The sequence below is a fragment of the Lynx rufus genome, unplaced genomic scaffold (assembly GCF_022079265.1).
Source record: "Lynx rufus isolate CCGP_SWC_20201006 ecotype Redwood Valley unplaced genomic scaffold, mLynRuf1.p SCAF_3, whole genome shotgun sequence".
NCBI classification, from domain to species: Eukaryota; Metazoa; Chordata; class Mammalia; order Carnivora; family Felidae; genus Lynx; species Lynx rufus.
In genome coordinates, this window is record NW_025814845.1 from 144350328 (window position 1) to 144378311 (window position 27984).

The window sequence follows — 27984 nt, forward strand, 5'->3', positions numbered from 1 at the left end:
TTCATGGTTTATTATTGAATATATATAGTTTTTGAAGGAAATTTAGATAATACAGGTACATATCAGGAATTTAAAAAATCACCAACAATATTTGGTTATTGGAAATACATATTTTGGAAATAGTTATGAATTCCTATTGGTATTTCTATGTCTAATTTACTACTATCTGGCTTTTACTTAAAGTCTTTGATTTTATACTTGTAACTTATCTTTTTACATGGACAAGTTTGGATACTAATAGTATTAGCATAATTACTCATTTGCTTTATCCTATTAGATATAAAATCGTTCCAAGAAGGCTATTGAATGTAGTTTAAGATGTCTTTGCAGTTTTATTTGCCCTTAGAATATTCTAGGAAGTTGTACAATCAAAATACTAAAAATTAGGCCACTAACTTGATATTAATTAGGTATAGTCATTTCTGTATTCAAATTTTAGGGATTCTCTTTAAGTTTTTTTTTTAAGTATATAAAGCCTCTATATGACTTCAAAGTCAAAACTATAAATATGGAATGGTCAGAGAAATCTCACATCTGTCTCTATCTCCTCCTCCCTATTTTCTCTCTTTGTAGGTTAATGTTTAAATTGTTTCTTTTATTTTATTTATTTTATTTTAGAGGGATATAGAGAGAGTATGTGAGCAAGTCGGGGGAAGTGCAGAGACAGAGGGAGAGAGAGAATCTTTTTAAAAAAATTTTTTTTTTTTCAACGTTTATTTATTTTTTTGGGACAGAGAGAGACAGAGCATGAACGGGGGAGGGGCAGAGAGAGAGGGAGACACAGAATCGGAAACAGGCTCCAGGCTCTGAGCCATCAGCCCAGAGCCCGACGCGGGGCTCAAACTCACGGACCGCGAGATCGTGACCTGGCTGAAGTCGGACGCTTAACCGACTGCGCCACCCAGGCGCCCCGAGAATCTTAAGCAGGCTCCACGCTCAGTATGGAGCCTGATGTGGGGCTCGATTGTATGATCCTGGGATCATGACCTGACCCAAAAGTAAGAGTCCAATGCTTAACTGACTGATCCACCCAAGCACCCCTATATTGTTTATAAGTGGTTTATGATTCTATGTTAATTTTGTAAATATTTTATATTTGTATTCACATTTTTGCCTTAATTTTTAAAAAGGCATTATCCTATATGTGCTTTTCTGCATCTTGCTTTTTTACACTAAAATATGTAACAAAGACTCTTCTGTGTCCACATATGTAGCTTTTATTCATTCTGTTTTACAGCTGCATGGCTTCAGTTATATGGATGTCTCATAGTTTATTCAACCAATTCTCCTGTTGATAGACAATTGGATTATTTTTACTCTTTTGCTAATACAAGAAATACTATGTCAATTAACCTCATGTTTAAATCATTTTATATTTTTGCTAACTTATGTCTGGGATAGATTACTAGAAATAGAATTGTTGGTGCAAAGACAAATGCCTAAGTAAGTCTGCTAGACATTCCTAAATTTCCCTCCACAGAGGTGGTGCTAGTTTGTATTACTACCAACAAAGTTATGAACATGCTTTTTCCCCACAGCTTTGCCAGTGAGGTACATTGCTAAACTTATGGAAGTTTACCAATATAATGTGTGAAAAAGGCTATCTCCTTGTAGTTCTAATTTGTACTTCTCTTTTAGATACCAGTGGATAATGTTAGTAGCTTCTTACTGATATTGAAAGAGAGAAGCATGATGTTACCATATGAAAACAATGAAGGTGAGCCATGAATTAACCCACATGATAATCAAAACTATGGAGTTAACAAGGTTTCTAGCAAAATTCTTTTTTTTAATTTATTTTATTAATTTTAACCTTTTTTTTTTTTTTTTTTTTTTTTTTTTACTTTTAGAGAGAGGGAGAGTGCATACCAGCAGGGGAGAGGAGCATAGAGAGAGGGAGAGAATCTTAAGCAGGCTCCATGCAGAGCATGGAGCCCGACGTGAGGCTCAATCTCACAACCCTGAGATCATGACCTGAACCAAAATCAAGAGTCAGTCGCTTGACTGACTGAGCCATGCAGGTGTCCCTAGCAAAATTCTTATATAGTTATAAAATCTATTTCTGAAAATCAGTGTTTTGATTTTTTTTCTTATGTGCATTGTGTAAAGTTACAATTCCCATTTTTTTCCATGTACATATAAATAGTTAAAAAATACCTCATATAATATTTTAAATTTGATATTTTAACTGATCATTCTTAAGTGAATTTTTGCTTTTAATCTTCATAATAACATAATTGTTATGGCTTTATTTCTGGCATACACAAATAGTTAAAAGAAAAGACTTTTAGAATGTATTTATATACCTGCATTTGCATTTAAATACATGAATTGAAAATTTGAAAGGAATACTTGCTTCTCACAGAAAAAAAAAATTCTACCATTTACTTGCCTTTCTGTGAAGTAGTACTTACTTTGAAGTATATTATTCAAATATCTCATAAGGGATTATACATTAAGAAAATGATAGGGGCGCCTGGGTGGCGCAGTCGGTTAAGCGTCCGACTTCACCCAGGTCACGATCTCGCGGTCCGTGAGTTCGAGCCCCGCGTCAGGCTCTGGGCTGATGGCTCGGAGCCTGGAGCCTGTTTCCGATTCTGTGTCTCCCTCTCTCTCTGCCCCTCCCCCATTCATGCTCTGTCTCTCTCTGTCCCAAAAATAAATAAACGTTGAAAAAAAAATTAAAAAAAAAAAAAAAGAAAATGATATCATATTTGCTTATGTTATTATGACTAGACCTTATCACGAGGAGATTTTTCTAAAGTTCTTAAGAATTTCTAGCTGTAGAAAAAATTGCCATAAATCTTCTGGTTTGATTTACTTGTGTTTCTGCTTCTACTGATGTAGCTAGAGATTGTTTTGTCTGCTGTTGTTGATCTCTTAGTTCAATCAAATGATGTTGGAAATTTTTAATAAAATCACATTTTTTTCAAGTTGCTGATATGTTAGTTAATGTAGAAAGCATTATTGACTACAAGATATTCAGCTAATTGGGACTTTTAAATAAATAGCTATGATTTGAACCAAGTATCTAGGAAAGGAATCCCAAGTGTTTATTGCTTATCAGAAAGGAAGATGGAGCCAGATAGAGGGATAAAAACAGGTATTTAAGTCAAATGTGGCTAATTGCTCTGGTCATTTGTTGCTATTTAGTATACAAACTCAAAACACAGTGGGGGCACCCGGTTGGCTCAGTCAGTTGAGCCTCCAACTTCAGCTCAGGGCATGATCTTGTGGTTCATGGGTTCAGGCCCCACATTGGCCTCTCTGTTGTCAGCAAAGAGCCCACTTCAGATCCTCTGTCCCCCTTTCTCTGCCCCTCCCCCCTTGTACTCTTTCAACAATAAATAAACATTAAACAACAACAGCAACAACAACATCGCAGTGGTTTTGAATGCCATGTATGATTTTCTCACACAGTCCTGGGTTTACTGATCTCTTGGGTTGTTGTCTATGGAGACTGGGGATGGAGTCATTGGAAGTGGGACTGTGCTGGACATCCAGGGTAGCTCTCTGATGTGGCTGGCAGTTGTTGCCAACTGTAGGCAACTACTGGGGCCATGGAAGGAGGGCCATTCCATATGGCTTAGGTTTTGTAGGCATAGCATCTGCCAGGTCAGTTAATGGTTACATATGAAACTGGCACAGAGTGACTTCTCCCAATTTCACTTGATCTGAGCAGTCACAGGACACATTTAGATTCAACAGGGTGGAGAAATAAATACTTCCCGATGGAGGAGCACAAAGCCACATCATAAAAGAGCATGTATGATGGGAAATACAGTTGAGGTAATCTTTGGAAAATACAGTTGGCACCATTAGTTGTTTTTTTGTTTGTTTTTGTTTTTGTTTTTTAAGTGTGTGGTCAAACTGTGACATTATGAATTACCCATCTGAGACTAAGTCTAACAAACAGATTTAAGTCCCTTTTACTCGAGCTTTCCATGCTTTTACAGATAGTACAGGTTTAAATTTTTTATTGTGTAAAGTAAAATTCTCTGTTGATGACTTTTTATTTGGGTTCTGGCTCCCCCCCCTTTTTTTTTAATGAAATCCATTATCTGACTTGTCCAATGTAATCAGCTCAAATATTCAATTTTAGTGCATAAGATGAATTTTGTTGCCTTGCTGGGGAATTTTGTGGTAGAATCTATATAAAATTGATCTTATGATTCCTATTCTGGGACAGGTTAAAAGTATAAAAGGATTTTTTTCAAGGTACTTCTTATTATCCACTGCATCTATAATGTGAAAATGACTCCTTTAGGCCTGATCTTTGGGCTTACAGTTGTTGCTGGGCATTATAATGTAATAATAATTGCTGATATTTATGGTGTGCTTGTAATATGCAAGGCACTGTGCTCAGTGCTTTAAATACATGTTATTTTATGATATAGACACTCTCATAGATGAGAAAACTAAGGCTTAGTAAAGTGAAATTCTTTGACCTGAAACACACAGCTTGTAAATAACAGAGTTGGAATTAGAATCTAAGTCTCTTTCATATGAGAACCTGTTGGCTTCATACTCAGTCCACTTTAGTTACTGAGTTAGGCCAGGCCAAAAAAATCTGGTCTAGATTTGAAAACCAGACAAATGATTTACTCAGTGCAAGGGGTCTCTCATTTTGATTTAGTATAAAAAGGGCCAACAGTATAAAGGATATATGTCAGATATATATAACATAAGGTGAGGCCCTCAGAAATCAAAGGTCGATGTAGACTATGCAGAGGAACCCAGAGGTATAGTTTTGCTGCAGGGCCACATCACCCCTTACGAAAAGATTCATCTTATTACCATAGAAGGCAATTCCTCACCATGCGACATATTAAACCTTTGTGCTATAGAAAGCCTAGCCATGGTCTGCTTCAGTCTCTAAAGAAATTGCATCTTTACTGTTTGGGCTGCAAGTCCACTTATTTGGATTTTTGATAACTTCTGGGAGAGAGAGCATATATGTGGGAGTAAAGCCATATGCCTACAACTAAATGCAAATGACCAGTGTATCCTTTTTCTGATGCTTGACACATCCCGAGAACTGGGCAGCTGCCCTAATGACTAAGTTGACACATCCGCCCAACTTTTGTAACAGGGGAAATTGCTCAGGTTCATGGCCTAAAGAGATGTCAGGGAAATATATGATCATTAGATAAAAAACTGGAATGGACTGTTCCACAAACTTTGTGTTCATAATGTCAACTTCCTATCTAGCATGACTCAGTTTTGCAAATAGCAGTAGCCAATGCTAAATTTTCCCTGCCGCCTAAAGTCATGATAAGAGCCGACTTTACTATTTCATCTTTATATCCCTTGCAACAAGAAAGAGAGAATTTTATCATAAATTTGGGATGAATTAGATAAAAAGTGACCAGTGCCTATCATGGGCTTCAGTCCTGCAGAGATTAGAAAACTGAGCTAAGTGAGGAAACTATGGCAATTTCCTGGATCACTTCATCAGATCACAAACCTCTGTTTTTTGTTTCTTGAATCTGGTCATAAGGTATTGACAACTATGTGGCAATGACTAAAAGAGGATATTCTTACGGGTGAAAGACAATGCCAGTTTGCTGTAATAGGTGGGATTCTGTCAGGAAGTAGATGAAACACTGAGATATCAACTGTATTTATAGAGGTATAGTTTCTTGTGGAGGAGCCACTGAGATAATTCAGCACTGTGGTGCTACACCACTCCTAAGCCTACAGAGGTGAGGAAAAGGGGTTGTATGGAAAGGGCTGCCTGGCAGGGCTGCAACATGGGGTAGAGGAGCCAGGCAGCCAGCCCAGGGCCAATCTGCAGGGAGGGAGCCCAAGGACTAACACACCAACCTCACTCTCTTCTTTCCTTGATTTTTTTTTTTCCTCTGGGGGCTCTCCATTGACTGAATCCAACTGGAAACAGCAGTGCAAGGGAGCCTGTTGATGACTCCAAACAAATGAGCCTCTGTGGCCTCAGGCAGAGAGAGTACGGAAGCAAGGGGAGGGTGGATCTGGAAAGGCAAATGGAAAATAACCAGCACGTTTTCAGATGTCTATCATAATCCTTTCACGTAAAATGCCTTTTTAATGAAAAGTAGTAAATTTCTTGTAAGCAGAGAATAATTGGGGTGGTTGCTTTCATTTTCGGAAACCCATAGGGGAAAAAACCCACATCATCAAAAGGGATTTTGATTTTTAACTGTGGGGCCATGAGCAGGTACAAATGCTAATAGGTGGGATCCTTTTGTTTCAAGGTGCAGAAATTAATATTGGCTTAAAGCAAAAAAAAAATTTCTTAAAAGTATATACAGAAATGCTGAAGAATAAGTCTGGTACAGGTTGGCTTCAGGGGCAAAACTATTTATGGTCTTGTCCAGGAACCACCACTGGAATAAATAAATTTTGACATTTTTGTTCTTATATCACTTCCATAAAGATGCAAAGACCTGGGATAAGTCTGATTGGAGTAGCTTTGGTCCCAAACCTTGATTACAGGTCTATATTCATAGCCCTCAAGGGAGGAAAAGACATTCCACAAAGGGTGCAATTTTTAATAGCAGAATTAATGCTCAATCAAAACAAAAGGAGCCAAAACTGGGACTGGCCCAATAAAAGACTACTTGAGCAGAGAAATACTGAATGAAGGTGCAGAGCACTTGGTAGAGAATCATGTACCCATGACTTTCAATGGCAATGACATTTGTTTTTCCATGCTCATCACCCCTTGTGACTAGATTATTACTAAGGAGTAAAAAAGAGTGGGGCAAATGGTGGCAGCATTGTGATACTACAAACAAGTTAAAAATAAAAAGTTGGGGTGAGATGGCCAGTGATCACCATCTTTAGTAAAATTCAGATAGTATGGCTGTTTGGGGTCAGAAAAATTATAAAATTGTAAATTAGCTTCATTGGATTACTGGAATTAATAGAAGCTTCAACTTATTCAGTGAGTTAGGTTTTGTCCTTCAATCTTAGGAAGAAGCAAGGTAAACAAGATGAGTCTCTCACACAAGTAACTTCACAAGAAATGGATTAAAACCCAAAAGGTAAGAATCAGAATAATGTTTCTTGGAGTTGGCAACTGTAAAATGCATTTTTGTGAACATGTATCTATGCTTCTTCTCCTTTTAATTGGGAGTTTTATTTTTAGGATAGGAACTTGTTTTTACATGAGGAAATATTGAGATCCAGTTGGTTAAAAATTAAGGTTCAAAGCTGAACTATGTGAGGTAGGTACTATTATTAGCTTCATTTTATAAATTGGGAAATTGAGATATAGAAGCTCATATGAATGTATGTAGCAGAGCTAAAATTTGAACCCAGACAGTCTGATTCAGAGATCATGGGCTTAACCACTCTGGTGAAGTTTTCTTATCATGTTATTTACTGTTTCTCTAGGCCAATGAAAAATTTCCAATATATAAACTTTTACAAAAATATCAATCTGAGAGGCTACCATCAAGTCTTATTTAATATGACATATTGATATGATGATGGGCTTTGAGTAGATAGATGAGTGGATAGAGATGAAACCTCTATTAATGATCAACTTCCAACTTTGATGAGCAACCAACGGTCATGAACCCAGATAAAATCACAGATTCTACAATCAACATTAGGTTTTTTGGGTGGGATGATGGATGGGAACGTATCAAGGCATTCTTACCAAAGTTCATAATGGACACTTTAACCTTTTCTCATTAACAAGTAAGAGTAAATCCCAATTGCTATTCAGACTAATTGGGCTTTGGTGCCAGCTCATGCCTCATTTGGGAATAATTGTGAGATCGCACACATAGGAACTTGAAAAATGGCTATCCTTAAATGGCAACTACCCCAGAACAATTCCTTGAGTTAGCATGGACAGCCCTGCCTTGTGACCAAAATATGCCAGATAAAGTGCATATATTGGAGATCTCAGTACTTAATTTCAGTGCAGTTTGGAGTTCACAGGAGAAGCACAAAAATAGCCTTTGGGCTCTGGTAAAGACAGAAACTTACTATACCCAACAAAGCTGTCCTTCAGAAAAAAAGGAGAAATAAAGGCTTTCCTGAACAAACAAAAGCTGAGGAAATTCATCACAGATAGGCCTATCTTACAAGAAGTGCTAAAGGGTGTTCTTCAGGTGGAAATAAAAAGAAATTAATTAACATAGAAAAAATGTATGAATTTGTAAAACTCACTGGTAATAGTGAAAATATAATCAAAGTCAGATTTTCTAATATTGTAATGGTGCATAATTCACTTACAACTCCAGTTTAAATGTTAAAAACAAATGTATTAAAAGTAACCATAATGACAATAATTTTTTATGGATGCACAATATAAAAAGATGTGCAATGTAACATCAATAACCTAAAATGTGAGTGGGAAAGAAGTAAAAGTATAAATTTTTCTGTGCAATTGAAGTTAAATTGTTATCAGCCTAAAATAGCATATTATAACTAAAAGATAATTTATGTAAGCCTCATGGTACCACAAAGGAAAAACCTACAGTACCTACACAAAATATTATGATAAGGGATTCATACCACCACAAGAAGTCATCAAATCACAAAGGAAGATAGGAGAGGAAACAAGAAACAAAGTGTCTACAAACAGAAAACGAGCTATATGGCACTAAGTAAGTCCTTACTTATTTACAATAATTACTTTAAATATAAACAGATTATTTTCTCCAATAAAGAGACATGGAATGGATTAAAAAAAAGGATTCAATGATGTGCTGACCTCAAAAGACTCACTTTTAAGGACACACATAGTTTGAGAGTGAAGGAATGGAGAAAGATATTTCAAGCAAATGGAAAACAGAAGAGATCATGGGTAACCATACTTATATCAGACAAAATAGACTTTAAGCTAAAAATGGCCCAAGAAACAGTGAAGGTCATTATATAATGAGCACAGCATCTAAATATATAAAGCAAATACTAATAGAACGAAAAGGAGAAAAAAACAGCAATACAGTAGGAGTTGGGGACTTTAATATCCCATTCTTAACAATGCATAGATCATCTAGAGAGATTCAATAAGAAAACCGTAGAAATGAAAAACACTGCAGACCAAATGGACATAACAGATACATACAGAATATTTCCATCCAATACAACCAGAATGCACATTGTTCTCAAGTGCACATGGAACATTTTCTAGGATAGACCTCATGTTAAGCTGGTAAACAAGTCAAAAAAATTAAGGAAGAGGGAAATTATATCAAGTGATGTTTCTGGCCACAATGGTATGAAACTAGAAATCAACAACAGGAGAGCTGGCAAATTTACAAATACATGGAAATTCATAATATGTGATCAATACGCTATAGAACAATTGATGAGTCAAAGAAGATATCAAAAGAAAAATTAAAAAAAATCTTGAGACAAATGAAACTGGAAACAGAATTAGTAAAACTCACAAAATGCAGCAAAAACAGTTCTTTTGTTTAATTTATTTTTTATTTTTATTTATTTTTATTTTTTTAATTTACATCCAAATTAGTTAGCATATAGTGCAACAATGATTTCAGGAGTAGATTCCTTAAAGCCTGTTACCCATTTAGCCCATCCCCTCTCCTACAACCCCTCCAGTAATCCTCTGTATGTTCTCCATATTTGAGTCTCTTATGTTTTGTCCTCCTCCCTGTTTTTGTATTATTTTTGCTTCCCTTTCCTTATGTCCATCTGTTCTGTGTCTTAAAGTCCTCATATGAGTGAAGTCATATGATATTTGTCTTTCTCTGACTAATTTCGCTTAGCATAGAACCCTCCAGTTCCATCCACGTAGTTGCAAATGGCAAGATTTCATTCTTTTTGATTGTCGAGTAATACTCCATTGTATATATATACCACATCTTCTTATCCATTCATCCATTGATGGACATTTGGGCTCTTTCCATACTTTGGCTATTGTTGATAGTGCTGCTATAAACAGTGGGATGAATGTGCCCCTTCAAAATAGCATACCTGTATCCCTTGGATGAATGCCTAGTAGTTCAATTGCTGGATCATAGGGTACTTCTATTTTTAATTTTTTGAAGAACCTCCATACTGTTTTCCAGAGTGGCTGCACCAGCTTGCATTCCCACCAGCAGTGAGAAACAGATCCTCTTTCTCTGCATCCTCAGCAACATCTGTTGTTGCCTGAGTTGTAAATGTTAGCCATTCTGACAGGTGTGAGGTGGTATCCCATTGTGAGTTTGATTTGTATTTCCCTGATGATGATGAGTGATGTTGAGCATTTTTTCATGTGCCGGTTGGCCATCTGGATGTCTTCCTTGGAGAAGTGTCTATTCATGTCTTTTGCCCATTTCTTCACTGGATTGTTTTTTTGGGTGTTGATAAGTTAGTTCTTTATAGATTTTAGATGCTAACCTTTTATCTGATATGTATTTGCAAATATCTTCTCCCATTCTGTCAGTTACCTTTTAGTTTTGCTGATTGTTTCCTTCGCTGTGCAGAAGCTTTTTATTTTGATGAGGTCCCAGTAGTTCATTTTTGCTTTTGTTTCCCTTGCCTCCCGAGACGTGTTGAGTAAGAAGTTGTTGTGGCCAAGGTCAAAGAGGTTTTTGCCTGCTTTCTCCTCGAGGATTTTGATGGCTTCCTGTCTTACATTTAGGTCTTTCATCCATTTTGAGTTTATTTTTGTGAATGGTGTAAGAAAGTGGTCTAGGTTCATTCTGCATGACACTGTTCAGTTTTCCCAGCACCACTTGCTGACGAGACTGTCTTTATTCCATTGGATATTCTTTCCTGCTTTGTCAAAGATTAGTTGGCCATATGTTTGTGGGCCCATTTCTGAGTTCTCTATTCTGTTCCATTGATCTGAGTGTCTGTTCTTGTGCCAGTACCATACTGTCTTAATGATGACAGCTTTGTAGTATAGCTTGAAGTCCAGGATTGTGATGCCTTCTGCTTTGGTTTTCTTTTTCAAGATTGCTTTGGCTATTCGGGGTTTTCCTGGTTCCATACAAATTTTAGGATAGTTTGTTCTAGCTCTGTGAAGAATGCTGGTGTTACTTTGATAGGGATTGCATTGAACATGTAGATTGCTTTGGGTAGCATTGACATTTTAACATTTGTTCTTATCCAGGAGCATGGAATCTTTTTCCATTTTTTAATGTCTTCTTCAATTTCTTTCATAAGCTTTCTATAGTTTTCAGTGTATAGATTTTTCACTTCTTTGGTTAGATTTATTCCTAGGTACTTTATGGTTTTTGGTGCAATTGTAAATGGGATTGATTCCTTGATTTCCCTTTCTGTTGCTTCATTATTGGTGTATAGGAATGCAACCGACTTCTGTGCATTGATTTTATATCCTGCAACTTTGCTGAATTCATGAATCAATTCTAGCAGTTTTTTGGTGGAATCTTTTGGGTTTTCCATGTAGAATATCATGTCATCTTCGAAGAGTGAAAGTTTGACCTCCTTCTGGCTGATTTGGATGCCTTTTATTTCTTTGTGTTGTCTGATTGCAGAGGCTAAGACTTCCAATACTATGTTGAATAACAGTGGTGAGAGTGGACATCCCTGTCTTGTTCCTGACCTTAGGGGGAAAGCTCTCAGTTTTTCCCCATTGAGGATGATATTAGCATTGCGTCTTTCATATATGGCTTTTCTGATCTCGAGGTATGATCCTTCTTTCCCCACTTTCTTGAGGGTTTTTATCAAGAAAGGATGTTTTATTTTGTCAAATGCTTTCTCTGCATTTATTGAGAGGATCGTATGGTTCTTGTCCTTTCTTTTATTGATGTAATGAATCACATTGATTGTTTTGCAGATATTGAACCAACCTTGCATTCCAGGTATAAATCCCACGTGGTTGTGGTGAATAATTTTTTAATGTATTGTTGGAGCTGGTTGGCTAATATCTTGTTGAGGATTTTTGCATCCATGTTCATCAGGGAAATTGGTCTATAGTTCTCCTTTTTAGTGGGGTCTCTGGTTTTGGAATCAAGGTAATGCTGGCTTCATAGAAAGAGTTTGGAAGTTTTCCTTCCATTTCTATTTTTTGGAACAGCTTCAAGAGAATAGGTGTTCACTCTTCCTTAAATGTTTGGTAGAATTCCCCTGGAAAGCCATTTGGCCCTGGACTCTTGTTTTTGGCAGATTTTTGATTACTAATTTGATTTCTTCATTGGTTATGGGTGTGTTCAAATTTTCTATTTCTTTCTGTTTCAGATTTGGTAGTGTATATGTTTCTAGGAATTTGTCAATTTCTTCCAGATTGCCCATTTTATTGGCGTATAATTGCTCACAATATTCTCTTATTATTATTTTTATTTCTTCTGTGTTGGTTGTGATCTCTCCTCTTTCATTCTTGATTTTATTTATTTGGGTCCTTTCCTTTTTCTTTTTGATCAAACTGGCTAGTGGTTTATCAATTTTGTTAATTCTTTCAAAGAACCAGCTTCTGGTTTTATTGTTCTGGTTTTTTTTGGTTTTGATAGCATTAATTTCTGCTCTGATCTTTATTATTTCCTGTCTTCTGCTGGTTTTGGGTTTTACTTGCTGTTCTTTTCCTGGCTCTTTAAGGCATAAGGTTAGATTGTGTATCTGAGATCTCTCTTCCTTCTTTAAGAAGGCCTGAATTGCTATATACTGTTCTCCTATGACCCCTTTGCTGCATCCCAGAGGTTTTGGGTTGTGGTGTTATTTTCATTGGCTTCCAGGTGATTTTTAATTTTCTGTTTAACTTCTTGGTTAGCCCATTCATTCTTTAGTAGGATGGACTTTAGTCTCCAGGTATTTGTTACCTTTCCAAATTTATTCTTGTGGTTGATTTCGAGTTTCATAGCATTGTGGTCTGAAAATATGCACGGTATGATCTCAATCTTTTTGCACTTGCTGAGGGCTGATTTGTGTCCCAGTATGTGGTCTATTCTGGAGAACGTTCCATGTGCAGTGGAGAGGAATGTATATTCTGCTGCTTTAGGATGAAATGTTCTGAATATATCTGTTAAGTCCTTCTGGTCCAGTGTGTCATTCAAAGCCATTGTTTCCTTGTTGATTTTTTGATTAGATGATCTGTCCATTGCTGTGAGTGGGGTGTTGAAGTCTCCTACTATTATGGTATTACTATCAATGAGTTTCTTTATGTTTGTGATTAATTGATTTATATATTTGGGTGCTCCACATTTGATGCATAAATGTTTACAATTTTTAGGTCTTCTTGGTGGATAGACCTCTTGATTATGATATAATGCCCTTCTGCATCTCTTGATACAGTCTTTATTTTAAAGTCTAGATTGTCTGATATAAGTGTGGCTACTCTGGCTTTCTTTTGTTGACCATTAGCATGATGGATGGTTCTCCATCCCCTTATTTTCAATCTGAAGGTGTCTTTACATCTAAAGGGGGTCTCTTGTAAACAGCATTTAGATGGTCTTGTTTTCTCATCCATTCTTTTACCCTCTGTCTTTTGATTGGAGCATTTAGTCCATTGACATTTAGAGTGAGTACTGAAAGGTATAAATTTATTCACCATTATGTTGCTTGTAGAGTTGGAAGTTCTGGTGGTCTTCTCTGGTCCTTCCTAGTGTTTGTTGCTTTTGGTCTTTATTTATTTGTTTTTGTTTTTTTTCATCTTTTCTTTCTCTGGTTTAGTGGTCACAAACTCCTTTAATTTTTGTTTGTCTGGGAAACTTTTTATCTCTCCTAATTTGAAGCATATCCAGCCTTGTGGATAAAGAATTCTTGGCTGCATATTCTTCTGATTATGCACCTTGAATATATCCTGCCACTCCTTTCTGACCTGCCAAGATTCTGTGGATAGGTCTGCTGCAAACCTGATCTGTATTTCCTTGTAGGTTAGGGACTTTTTTTCCCCCTTGGTGCTTTTCTGATTCTCTCCTTGCCTGAGTATTTTGTGAATTTGACCATGATATGCCTTGTTGATGTTCAGTTTTTGTTGAATCTGGATTCCTCTGTCGTTCCTGGATTTTGATGTCTGTGTGTTTCCCCAGGTTAGGAAAGTTTTCTGCTATGATTTGCTCACAAAACCCTTCTATCCCTATTTCTCTCTCCTTCTTCTTTTGGGACCCCTATGATTCTGATGTTGTTCCTTTTTAATGAATCACTGATTTCTGTAATTCTTAAATCGTGCTCTTTTGCCTTAATATCCCTCTTTTTTTCTGCTTCATTATTCTCCATAGGTTTGTCCTCTATATCGCTGATTCTCTGTTCTCGCTCATCCATCCTTGCCACTGTGGCATCCATTCGAGACTGCATCTCAGTATAGCATTTTTTATTTCATCCTCACTAACTTTTGCTTCTTTTATCTCCAAAGTAAGGGATTCTAATCTATATTTGACTACAGCTAATATACTTATTATCGTGATTCTAAATTCTGGTTCAGACATCTTTCTTGTATCCGTGTTGGTTAAGTCCCTGGCTGTCATTTCCTCCTGCTCTTTCTTTTAGGGTGAATTCCTTTGTTTCATAATTTTGAAGGAAGAAAAGGAATTAAAGAGGTAATAAAAAGTTAAAAGTAAAAGAAAAAAATTAAAATTAAAAATATGTTAAAATTAAAAAGTTTAAAACACACACACACACACAAAATAGAGTAAATGGTGCTAGATCCTAGGTATGTTTTGGTCTGGGTGTTGAAAGGCTCTTGATAGATTAGAGAAAAAGGGGAAATAAAGAAAAAAAAGGAAATAATTTGAAAAGTGGAAAAAATAATACACTGATGTAGAATAAAGTGAAATGATGGAAGTAAAATAAAATTTGGTAAAATTTACACAAATTAAAAAATATAGTAGAAAAGAATTAAAAAATATTTTTAACAAAAATTGAAAACAAATAGATTTTTTTTCTCTTTCTGCTGAATCTGTTGTTTAGATTGTGTAGATTGTTGTGTTAATCCTCAGATAAGTTTTCTAGGTGTGCAGGATGGTTTAGTGTTGATCTGGCTGTATTTCATGGACATGAGACACGAAAAATACTTCCATGCTGTTCCGCCATCTTGGCGCCTCCACAGCAAAAGCAGTTCTAAGATGAAAGTTTATAACTCTAAATACATATCTCAAGGGAAAAAAGGTCTCAAATAAGCAACCTAATCTTGTAGTTTCAAGAACTAGAAAAAGAGGAACAAGTTAAGCCCAAAGTTAGCACAAGGAAGAAAATTATAAAGATTAGAGCAGTGGTAAATGATTTAGAGAATAAGAAAACAATAGAAAATTTTAACAAAACTAAGAGTTGGCTCTTTGGAAAGATGAGCAAAATTGACAAACCTTTAACTTGACTAACTAAGAAGAAAAGACAAGGACTCATAAAAAATCAGAAATAAAAAAGGAAACAGTATAACTGATATCACCAAAATGCAAAGGATCAAAAGAGACTTCTATAAGTGATTATTTACTAACAAATTGGATAATCAAAAGAAATGGATAAATTTCTAAAAGCATACAACCTAGCAAGACTGAATCATGAAGAAATATAATATCTGAACTGATTAATAATGACTAAGGAGATTGAAAAAAGAAAAGAAAGGAAAAGCCCAGAACCAGATGGTTTCCCTGGTGAATTTTGCCAAACATTTAAGGAAGAATTAATGCCAAAAGTTCTCTTCCAAACTCTTCCAAAATACTGAAGAGGAGGGAACACTCCAAAACTCATTTTATAAGGCCAGCATTACTGTAATTCAAGGCCAAATAAGGGCATTACAAAGAATAAAACTACAGGCCAATCCTAAGGAATATAGATGCAAAAATTCTCCACAAAGTACTAGCAAATCATGTTCAATAGCACATTAAAAAGATAATATACAATGATTAAGTAGGATTCATTACTGAGATGCAAAGATGGCTCATCATATGCAAATAAGTAAATGTGACACACAATTAAAATGACACGATCAACATAATAGAGGCCGTATATGACAAGTCCACAGATAACATCACACTCAACAGTGAAGTGCTGAAAGCTTTTCCAGTTAGACCAGGAATAAGACAAGTGAGCCCACTGTTGCCACTTTTATTCAACATACTGTTAAGAGCTCTACCCAGAGAAATCAAGCAATAAAAGGAAAGAAAAGGCATCCGAATCAGAGAAAGAAGTAAAATTGTCTCAGTTTCCAGATAACATGATCTTACATGTAGAAAATCCTAAAGACTACACCCCCAAAACTCCTGATAAACAAATTCAGCAAATTTGCATGATACAAAAATCAATGTACATAAATTAAATGCACTCGTATACTACCAGTGAGTATCCGACAACGAAGTAAAAAAATACCATTAACCATAACACCCAAATAATAAAATACTTAGGGATAAATTTAACCAAGCAGGTGAAAGATGGATACATTAAAAACTATAAAACTGATGAAAGAAACTGAAGAAGTCACAAAAAAATGGAAAGATATCCTGTGTTCGTGGGATTGGAAGAATTAGTATTGTTAAAATGTCCATACTACCCAAAGCCATTTATAGCTTTAATATAATTCCCATCAAAATTCCAATGACATTCAAAACATTTTTTTTATGTTTATTTCTGAGAGAGAGGCAGAGTGTCAGTGGGGGAGTAGCAGAGAGAGGGAGACACAGAATCTGAAGCAGGCTCCAGGCTCTGTGCTGACAGCTCAGAGCCTGATGCGGGGCTGGAACTCACAAATCATGAAATCATGACCTGAGCCGAAGTTGGATGCTCAACCGACTAAGCCACGCAGGTGCCCCCCCCCATACATTTTTTAATAGAGAAAAATTCTAAAATTCATATGGAACCATAATAGGCTCTGACTAGCCAAAGCAATCTTGAGAAAGAAGAACAAAACTTGAGGAATCATACTTTCTGATTTCAAACTAAACTACAGAGCTTTAATAAGCAAACAAGTATGGTATTAGCATGGAAATAAACACATGGACCGATGCAACAGAATCAATAGCCTAGAAGTAACCCCCTGAATGTATAGTCAACTAATATTTGACAAAAGAGCTAAAAATACTCAATGGGAGAAAGAATAGTTTCCTCAATAAATGGTGTTAAGAAAATGAGATAATCATACACAGAAGAATGAACCCTTGTCTTAGACTATTCACCAAAATTAACTCAAATGGATTAAAGACTTAAATGTAAGACCTGAAACTATAAAAATTCTAAAAGAAAACTTAGGGGAAAAATTCCTTGATATGGCTCTTGGCAATGAGTTTTTGGGGGGGTTATAACAACAAAAATAAACAGCAAAAGCAAAAATAAGTGGGACTACACAACTAAAAAGCTTCTGCACACAAAGGAAACCATCAAAAGATGAAAAGGCAGCCTATGGAATGGGAGGGCATATTTATAAATCATGTATCTAAGAGGTTGATATCCAAAAGGATATATAAGGAATTCATACTCAATAGCAAACCAAAACCAAAACCAAAACCAAAAACAAGCCAATTGAAAAGTGTGCCAAGGACCTGAAAAGATATGTTTTCCAAAGAAGACATTTAGATAGCCAACAGGTACATGAAAACATGCTCAGCATTCCTAGTTATCAGGGAAAGTAAGTTAAAATCACAGTGACATATCATCTCACACCTGTTAGAATGGCTGTTATCAAAAAGACAAGAGCTAAGTGTTGGCAAGGATGTGGAGGAAAAGGAATCCTTGCGCACTGCTGGTAGGGAAGTAAATAGTACACCCACTGTGAGAAACAGTATGGAAGTTCCCCAAGCATTAGAGATAGGACTATAATTCCACCTCTGGGTATATATCTGAAGGAAATGTAATCACTTTGTTAAAAAATGTTTATTTTTGAGATGGAGAGAGAGAGAGCGCAAGTGCACAAGCTGGGATGGGGCACAGAGAGAGAGACACAGAATCCAAAGCAGGCTCCAGGCCCTGAGCTGTCAGCATAGAGCCCAATGCGGGGCTTGAACCCCTGAACCGTGAGATAGTGACCTTAGCCGAAGTTGGATGCTCAACCAACTGAGCCACCCAGGTATCCCATGAAATCACTATCTTGAAGAGACATCTGCAGCCCCATGTTCATTGCCGCATTACCCACAATATCCAAGACTGGGAAACATCCTAAGTGCCTGTTATTGGATTAATGGAGAGAGATGTACTTTGCTGCATACAAGGGAATTCAGCCACAAAAAGAAGGAAATCTTACTATTTGTGACAATACAGATAAAACTGAGGGCATATGCTGAGTGAAATAAGTCTGATAAAGATAAATATTGAATTATTTCACTCACATGTGGTATCTAAAAACATTATACTTCTAGAAACAGAGATTAGATTGGTGGTTGCCAGGGGCGGAGTTGGGGGAAATGTTGAAGGTGATCAAAATGTATAGACTTCTAGTTACGAGTAAGTTCTGGGGATATACAGCATAATGACTGTAGTTAACAATACCGTATTGTATACTTGAGAATTATTAGTTATTTGTATACTCTATTGCATACTAACAATAGATTTTTAAAAGTTTATTTGTTTATTTTGAGAGAGAGAGAGACAGAGTGTGTGTGTGCCAGTGGAGGAGAGGCAGAGAGGGAGAGAGAGAACCCCAAACAGGCTCCATGCTGTCAGCCCAGAGACCGTCATGGGGCTTGATCTCACAACTGTGAGAAATCAGGAGTTGGACGTTTAATGACTGAGCCACTGAGATGCTCCATAAAAGAATAGATTTTTAAAGTTCTCACCACAAAAAAAAAAAAAAAAAGAATGGTAAGGTAATGGATATGTTAACTAACTTTATTGTGGTAATCATTTTGCAATACGCAAGAATATCAAATCACCACATTGTATATCTTAAATTTATACAGTTCTCTGTCAATTTTATCTCAATAAAGCTGGGAAAAAATAGAATTATGTGTGTAAAAGATATTTATAAGGCATGCAGATTTGTTCTAAGCAGAAGAAAATGCTATATGGTAATTAGAAGAGTGTTGGCCAACTTCTGAGTTAATAATTTTAGAAGCTGTTATTTTACAAGATCTCAAACTTAGGCACCTAAGTTCACAGTGTTTGACTGAAGTTTTATGTTCAACTCTGAGAAACAGCTTGCTTAGCTAACAGGGTGGGGGGAATGTTAAAACCCGGAACAAGATGTTTAAAAAAAAAGTTGCTTTAATGACATCTAGGAGAAGGAGGACAGAAATGTATCTTGTGAATTTTATTATTATGAAAATTTTAAAACAAAAGGATGATCTATTTGTATTTTATTTCTTCAGTGCATTTGCAAATAGGCGATAATTGAAATTAAAACTGGCTATGTAAGCATGGCATTAGTCCATGTAAACAGCTAGCATCTAGATGACAGTGGGATTTATTGAACAATAGAAAAATATGCTCACTTGACAGGTTCTAAGGTTTTGTTTTGGCTGTTGTTGTTGGATGTGTGGGTGCTGGTCGGAGTAGCTTCATTAACACGTTACATTATTTCCAGGTTTGACTTGATGGACTTGGCTGACAGGGCATTTGGGTGTTCTTTTTTCCCCCCTGGTTGTTCCAGGCTGGTTGCTATGCAGCTGTGTTTTTGTGAAGAGAAAGTGTCTAATGTGTGTCTGTTTTTATTCAGAGAAGCATGTGGAGTCTTTCTCAGGGAGGCTGGATCTTACTTGTGACGTGCCAGTGGGGCACCGAGTTGCTGTGGTCAGCAACGCCTGCGTTGCAGGGTGACTCTGTTTGTGACTTGTTCTGAGATGGATGAGGATTTTCCTTTGGGCTTTATTTGATTCTGTTTAAATAGAATCTGTTTTGTTTGTTTTTGTTTTTGTTTTGTTTTTGTTTCTGTTTTTGTTTTTGAAACCCATGCCATATTACAGCAGTTACAGAAGCTGTCCGCTTTGAATAGTGTGGTGTTAAAAATTGAGATCAGAACTGCTAGGGAATATCTGAAACACTATGAAGTATAACTGAGGCAATTTGTTGCACATGGCTGGGTAGGAACAGAGTGAGTAGGAGGAAGGGAGAGGTGATGATTGCATAAGGAAGTGTAAAAGAAGTATGTGTGGGGAGGTGACCCAGAAAGATGACTTACCGGAACAAAGGATACATGAATAATTTATCTCAAAGTTCACCTACCCCTTTGAAACTTATCACGAGTGTCCTTCCTGGATTTATTTCACTACATCTTCTTATTACCCGTTGAAGATTTATCACAATATCCATCACATTGCATATGGGTCTGTCCCTCCCCCAGAACTGGTAAACTCCTTGAGGGCAACCACTCTTTCTTACTCCTTTCCTTTTGTTTCCAAAACTAGGTGCTTTCCTTAGTGCCTGGAACATCTGGGGTAATACATAAATATTGCTGGAATAAATAAATAATTATTTTACACTGTATCTGGCACTTTGGTTATATAGGTAAGTGGAACCACATTATGTAAAAAATTAGAGACTAGACAAAAAAGTCACATAACAGTCATGATATATAGAAAGAATTGGGCAGAGAAGTACAGAGTAAATATGTACTTTTGGTCCGATTGTGCCACTAAAAGGTTTTGTGAGTTTAGGTGATATAAATAAATTAATACCTCTTTGGAAAACTAGGGGGCCTTACTTGAGAGAAAATATTATTTTATTTGAAAATAAGTATAAAAAGAAATGCTAATAAAATCATAACACTTGTTGAAATGATACTTGATATATACTGATTTGGAGGATAAGAAATAGGTAGAATTACTCTGAGAGGGAAACACAACTCTAATAAAGAGATAATGAAATGTTCACGGTGAAATATTTCTTTTACACCAATTTTCTCACACTGAAATAGGTCCGGAAAGGCGATAGGGCATTAATGGGACCCATCTGAGTTTTGGGAGACAGACCTGGGTTTAAATTTGCAATTTAGAAATGTGTGTGGGTACATGACCCACACTCTCTGAGTTTTAGTTTTCTACATAGAATTTATGTGTAATAATGTCTGAATTTTAGGGCAGTAAGGATTTGAGGTACTATTTCTCACATCTTCCTTAGAGTGGATAGCACATACAAGAGATTCAATAATTGGTAGATACAAGTAGTTGTTCAGAAAGCAGTATGCCTACACCAGAGCCTTTTAATCGTTTTTTTTCTTGATCTATCGTGGACCAGTTTAAAAAGCCAACTAAGGTACTGGAGGTGGCTCAGTAAAGAGAAAAAGCTCAGGGCGAGCGAGATAGGTCGTCCTGGGTTCTGGTCCCATCGGTTTTTTCAGATTTCTCTCCTTGCTTACTCTCTGGCACGTTGCTTTCTCTTTTGAATTCAGTTTTTCTATTTCTAAAAAGAGCGGGTGGGCTACAAAATGGGACGGGTGAAACACATCTCTGAGTACCTAAATACCACAACTCGCTATCTGCTTTGGTGCCCACCGAAAGGTGTGTTTCACCAAGGCTGGGAGAGCACCCATCATTGCAATGCGGGCGGGAGAAGCACGCGGAGCTGGACGTGGAGCTGCATTTTTGCGCGGGAACACTAGGGGGCTCTCTTGCACCTGTTTTTAGCCGTAGGATTCAGCTAGCTCCTTCAGGCTTAGACTTCGCACATGATTTATAACTCTTCTGAATCTTTCCTCTGCACTTGAACATACTTCTTTGATATTTGTGCCAGTCTCCTGCTAATCTATGATCTCTGCTTAAGCCTCCTTCCCCTGCCTCAACTCCCTGGTCTGTTGAGGGAGAGAATTCCTGAATCTGTCCATCTCACTGTTTTGTAGGTCCTAAAATCTTTGCTTTTCTTGTCTAAGAAGTGTCTTGCAGTGTAGCATGCCTAAACTTCCATCCATAGTTCTCTGAAATCACTACATTCAAAATATCTTATATAACCTGTACTGAGTCATTGATTCATGCACTGAAAGAACGTTTCTTGAGTTTGCATTTTGTGTGTAGCACAGGCTTATCTTATGTTTTTCCTCATCTTTGTTCCTGATGCATTTAGAAGAATCTTTGGGGAAAATGGAAATTCCCCAAGACATAGTAAAGGATCTCTTTATCCACCAGAGAGTGTAAGCTGGACATTTTTAAAAAATATGCATTTTCTAACTTACAAAAGGATAAATACGTTCTGTGTTCTTAATACTTCAGGGAGAGGGGACACATTGAGTTTTACTGTCAGAGAAAAAGGGGCAGTTTGGGACTTTTGTGTGGGAGGGATAATGAGAATTTAGGTGTAGCAGGAAGAGAGCACTGAAGCACAGGAAAAATAAGCAAAAGGCTAGGGGCTGCCTGAATCCATCCCCAGGAGTAGTCTGATAGCCGGTGATCAGTTTCCTGGAATGGATATACCAGTCACATGTCCAAGCTGTGCAGCCCTGGACCAGTGGTCTAAGGTAAGGGGTCATTATTGTTATTAAATGGAGGCATTATTGTGTTTCATTCAAAGTCAACTACAGCTAATATCAACAGCTAAAATATCGACGGCGTATTAGTAGCAATATCTCCCTGCCTAAACCTAGAGATCTTTTTAGCCAGTTACCTCATCATCTGTTGAGTGGGGAATCAGTGTTATGCCCCATGCCTTGAGAATAACACATATTTTAGCTGCTCTGTTTATATGTTTCTCTCTGCAATGCCATGGGAAATAGTAAACTCAAGTGACCACTGGGTTTCTAGGGGGATAAGTGGTGATAGAAACTTCTGTTTTGGCAAGAGCATCCTGACCTTAGAAAGGCATGGAGTAGACTCCACAGTATTATGAATAAAACCATGTGCTAGGCATTGTGGAGTAAATAGAGATGAATTAAACTTGGTCTCTCTGATTCCTATTTATGGGGCAGAAGAAATACCATGGGTCTATGGTGAAATGTCAAGTCAGGAAGTGAATGCATTGGGTGATACATTTTTCTACTTGAGATAATAACTGTAACCAAGTTCGAGTAGTTCTCTTTTATTTTTTAAAGTTATTTATTTATTCTGAGAGAGAGAGAGAGTGGAAGGGGCAGAGAAAGGGAGAGAGAGAGAATCCCAAGCAGGCTTCGCACTGTCAGTGCAGAGCCTGATGAGGGGCTCAAACTCATGAACCCTGAGATCGTGACCTGAGATGAAACCAAAAGTCAGACGCTTAACCAACTGAGCCACACAGGAGCCCCGAGTATGTCTCTTTACTCTTGAGGTTGGGCTTACCCTGGTTTAATAAATTAAAAAAAGTATATTTTCTGATATCAACTTCCATTTTATTTTATTTTAAGTAGGCTCCATGCCTAACGTGGGGCTCAAACTCATGACTCTGAGATCAAGAGTCACATACTCCACTGACCAAGGCAGCCAGGCGCCCCACCACTGGTTTAATAAATTTTTGACCTCATTGGTATAAGTGTGAAACAAAAGTTCACTTTAATATTTTGAAAAATATGTCCTCAAATGTCCTCTGTAAAGTCTTTTGTTGATATCATATGATATCACACAGAGGGAAAATTGTGGACTAAATCATAATACCGCTTGCTTGATGAGTTTCTGGTTGAACACCTTCAGCCAGAAGGTGTTTATCTGATGGCAGCTTTCTGATGGTAAGTTTCATGGCTTTATCCTGGCCCATATTCTGTTTGATACATTCATTAGGGATTTGGATAAAGATATGAAGGACACACTCATTAAATTTGTGAGTGACGAGAGTTAAGAAGGTTAATAAAGAAACTAAATGATGGAATCAGATGAAAGAGGTCTTAACATGGGCAGAGAGATGAACCAAACAGTAAAGAAGTTTGAAATGGATAAATACCAAGAACTCTATAATTTTTTTGCTTTAGTATCGTAGAGTCTTAACATTAGAAGCATATCAAAACAAAAACAAGCAAAAATATTCCAGGGTAGAGTAGTTCAGAACACATGTTTATAAACATGTGTAATTATACTGTTAAAAGACATGTAATTATGTTATAATATTAGTACGATGGTTCAAAACACAATATTTTACAGTGGGACACAGCTAAATAGGTAAGTCACAGATTCACCTTTGTGTGTTCTAGGTTGTCTCATCAAGATCATTAAAATGCAACAGCCTAAAATTTGGAGGACAGTTTCATCTTGTCCTCTCCGGGAACTGTAGTTTTGACAATGACAGCCTCAAAGTCAGCTTTATTTGTTCTAGAAATAGCTGGTCAGAGAAGAGTCCATGAGTAAGAATATCTTAAACTTTCATGGTTTCAGCCAAGAGTAGCTGTCTAAAATGTGGGATATTGGCTACAGTGCCAGGCTTGTCATTCATGAGGATAGTCACACACTTTTTAACATTAAACCAAACCACCCTATCCATCCCATTGGCTTTCTTTCTCTCTTTGTGAATCAAAGTAAATTCAGCATTAAGTCTGTCTGCAATTAGGTAACACTTTTGGAACTGCCTTCATGAGGGAAAGCAATGATAGAGTTCTTCTACTCTGTTGTATTTTCTTGAATCCACCGCAGACTATAAGTTCTGCACATAAACAATCTACATGACTATTTTTTAAAAATCTCTGTAACTGAGAGGTGCATATCTGCTTTGTTACTGAAATTGTATTGGTTACAAGTTTTGCAGAAATTGGAGCATGTCTCACTTAAAAATATTCTTATTGGGCATATGGGAATATCCCTGGATGACAATGCAAATTTTGCATTATTGATCATGATGAGAGGTTCCACTTAATTATCATTAATTTCTGCACACTCTGTGTGATATAGAAAGTTTTGTCTCACACGTCTTCAGCAGCCTCCACTCTGGTGTCCTGATTTCTGAACATCTTGGTGATCACCTTGCTCAGATCCGGGCCCACCTCTTCATCAGTTTCTGGGAATGTCCTAGGGGGAGCCTCTGCTGAATGTGCCATTTTGGGCGTGGTGGAGGGTCCGTGGGACTAATGGGGGGCACAAGATGGCAATAATGGGAGTCACTTATTTTAAGAATAAAAAAATAAAAATTTTAGGAATTAAAACAAAACAAAACAAAACAAAACAGCTAATGTTCAAGAACAAGGTGAGAGATTTAATGGTAATATTTGTGAAATGTTTTAGAGGCTATAAAGAAGAATATTCTCAAAATGAATCAATTGTGTAATGTGGCTGCAAAGTCATCAATATATATGCAGCATTAGTGCAAGTGGATTAGGTGATGGCAGTATTCCACTGGCTGTGAGTTGATCGGGGCATACCTTTGGATTTGCTTTCAGCTTTGGGCAATACGTTAAAAAAATATAACATTATTTGTTTCCATTACAGAGTAGTGTATTTTCACTATTGAAAATCTGGAAAGTACAAAAAAAATACATCAAGTAAAAATCATCTATAATCTCATGAATTAGAACCATTGTTAACATGGGTTATATATTCTTCCGAGTTTATGCACACATAGATACACACAAATGATTTTATTATACGTATTTTGGTAATCTCTTTTTTCTCCCACTTGGCAACATGCAGTGAACATTCAAATACTCTTAAGTTACTTCTTTAACATGTAAGTTTAATCAGATAGGTATACTGACCATACTATTATTTTTAAATACTGTAAATAATGCTGTGATGAACATAAGATAGATAAATATTTACTCAGATTCCAGATTATTATTTCCTTAAAGAACATTCTTAAAGTGTAAATTCCAGATAAAAAGAGTATTGGTGTCTTTCTTAAGAGTATTGGTATCCTATAGACAAATGAAGTATGTTCAAAAGATAGTGACTTATTAATTTTTTAATGTTCATTTTTGAGAGAAAGAGAGAGAGTGTGAGCAGGTGAGGGACAGAGAGAGAGGGAAACACAGAATCTGAAGCAGGCTCCAGGCTCTGTGCTGACAGCTCAGATACCGGGCTTGAACTCACAAGCTGGGAGATCATGACCTGAGCCGAAGTTGGACACTCAACCAACCGAACCACCCAGGTGCTCTGGTATTGACTTATTTTTACGAAGGGACTGGAAAAGATGCCATTTGAGAACAGTTGTAGGAGAATAATTGAACACAGTTGCAAGAGGAAAATTGGGGATTCAAAACTTCTTCACATATTTCAGGGCTTGTTACACAGAGAAAAGGAATTATATGACTCAAAAATATAATATTTAGTACCAGTGGTTTGAAGCCACAGGGAGACAGATAGTATGATGCAGAAGTCCTTATGACGGGCAGCACTATTAAAGCCAGGAGGAAGGAGGTTCACAGAAGAGAGTGTCCTGAACTCAGAGGCCACAAGAATCAAGGTCAAGTATATTCAGGAGCTAAGCCTGGATTGGATTTTTCTAACCTTCCAGGTCAGTGACTTGTCCTAAGCAGAAAGTTTTCTTTAAAAATGAGAATGGATCAAATAATTTTGTTGTTATTTGTTTATTTTTTCATGTTGATAGAAATAATTTACATGAGCTTTTGAAAAAACAAAACAAAACGACAAAAACTAAACACCTGTAGTGCTGGGTAATTTCAGAATTCAGGTATGTTTTCTTCCTAAAATAATTTTCAGAATATATTTTTATAAAGGGATTGATAATTATTTCCATGGTCACTGTTTTCATTATCACCTGGATATTTAAAAATTTTAGACACCCTTGTTATTTATAATACACTCATATATGTAATAGGATGCCCAGCTATAGGTCCCATTTATTATTATTTTTTTCCTTTTATTCTAGGGAGAGAACTGTCAGAAAGTCATCTTGTTATGCTTTGTAGGTATAAAGGCTGCTTCCTCCACAAAGGGTCTTCCCAGAGGCAATTGGGGTTAAGAACATTACCTGACAGAGTAGTGGTAAAAAAGTATTGGATGTGAATGAATGAATGAATGAATGAATGAATAGTGTAATGCCTTCTAGAGGCTGAAGAGGATACTTTTATTTTCTAAGAAGAGAGGAATAATCAGATTCTTGGTATTTCCCAGATGGAAGGGGAGCCCCTGCCTGATGTTTGAGAATGCATATTTCTTAGAAGGGAAGGGGTTTAGAATCTCAAGGTCTACACAAGGATTGTGCCTAAGCATAGTGCTTCTGGACTTGACCCCTTAGGGTAGACTGAGAATTGGCAACTATGGAAATTCAGGCAATAGAGGGCCTTGCTCTGTCTTGTTCTAATTCAGAGGGAGTTGGGTTATCTTCTCTTCAAGATCCACTTGATGCCTGTGTGGTAACCAAATGAATATCAACCCAGCTGACTAGCATCAAAATCCAATTTAGTGTCAGCATCATCTATTGAACTGGGATCAAGGGTATGAACCACAGTGTGCCAGCAAGAAGAATGGCAATAATGCAATTGTCAGAAGAATAAAGATTCCTTTGCCTGGGTGTAGAAGTTGGACCGACATTCTCACATATGGACTGAGAAAGCAGTCAGGTTTTGGGAAATTTAGGGAGGTTGTGCCTCCAAAGAAAGATCCAATAGGAAGTCAGTTAATTGACGGCAGGGATCCCTGCATGTTTTGTTTATTGATGTGTCCCAAGCATAGACCAGCTTAGTCTGGTCTATGAGTCTTATTGAGTGACCATAGTAGTCACTCAATAAGTATTTTGCTAATATGATTTCTAAAGGTCCTGGGCTTTGTGAAGCAAAGTATGTTTCTGAGATTTTCTGACTCATTTACTGATCCAGATATTTGTTTCTTTTTTCCCTGTAACTCACACCATGTGACAAAGAAGGATGTTTATTTTAGATTCTGAGATTCTTATTTTTACTTAAAAATTTAACCATAATTAAAATTGTTTTTGTCCTCTCTTCCTTCCTGTAGAAAGGCTTCAAGACAGTATTTGAAAACATCACCCACAAAATGAGATCATTCAACCTGAAGCCTTTTGGCAAAATCAACATATTTTTGTGCTCTATTTGATACACAGATACATAAGAGTTTTGGTGGACAGCAGTTATCAGGTGAATTAAAGCTTCACTCTTCAGAATTGTGCAGTTATATTGTAATGTGTATTATAGGATGTCTGAAGTTTCTGAAGAGGATAAAGAGAATGGAAATTTTCTTTGAAGATTGGAATTTATTTAACAAGAATTTTTGTAAAGTAAGTGAGAAAAGTTTCTATGGATCTTATAGATTTCTTGACCAATTCTGAGGCCAAAGAAATAAGATTATAAGCTAAGGATTCAACAAAGATTAGAATGATTTTTACATACAGATCTAATGATTTTAAATGGTGTTCAGATATAATGTG

The 27984-nt window shown here is 36.7% G+C and overlaps 2 long non-coding RNA genes across 2 annotated transcripts in view; both read left to right on the forward strand.

The window, feature by feature from the left end:
- Positions 1–27984, forward strand: part of LOC124520079 (uncharacterized) — a 178780-nt gene that overhangs the window by 77461 nt on the left and 73335 nt on the right. The window lies entirely within an intron of this gene.
- LOC124520080 (uncharacterized) lies at positions 1663–27807 on the forward strand. The gene is made up of 3 exons (XR_006964246.1): positions 1663–1717; positions 6952–7022; positions 27752–27807. It is a non-coding gene; the product is annotated as an uncharacterized LOC124520080 (long non-coding RNA).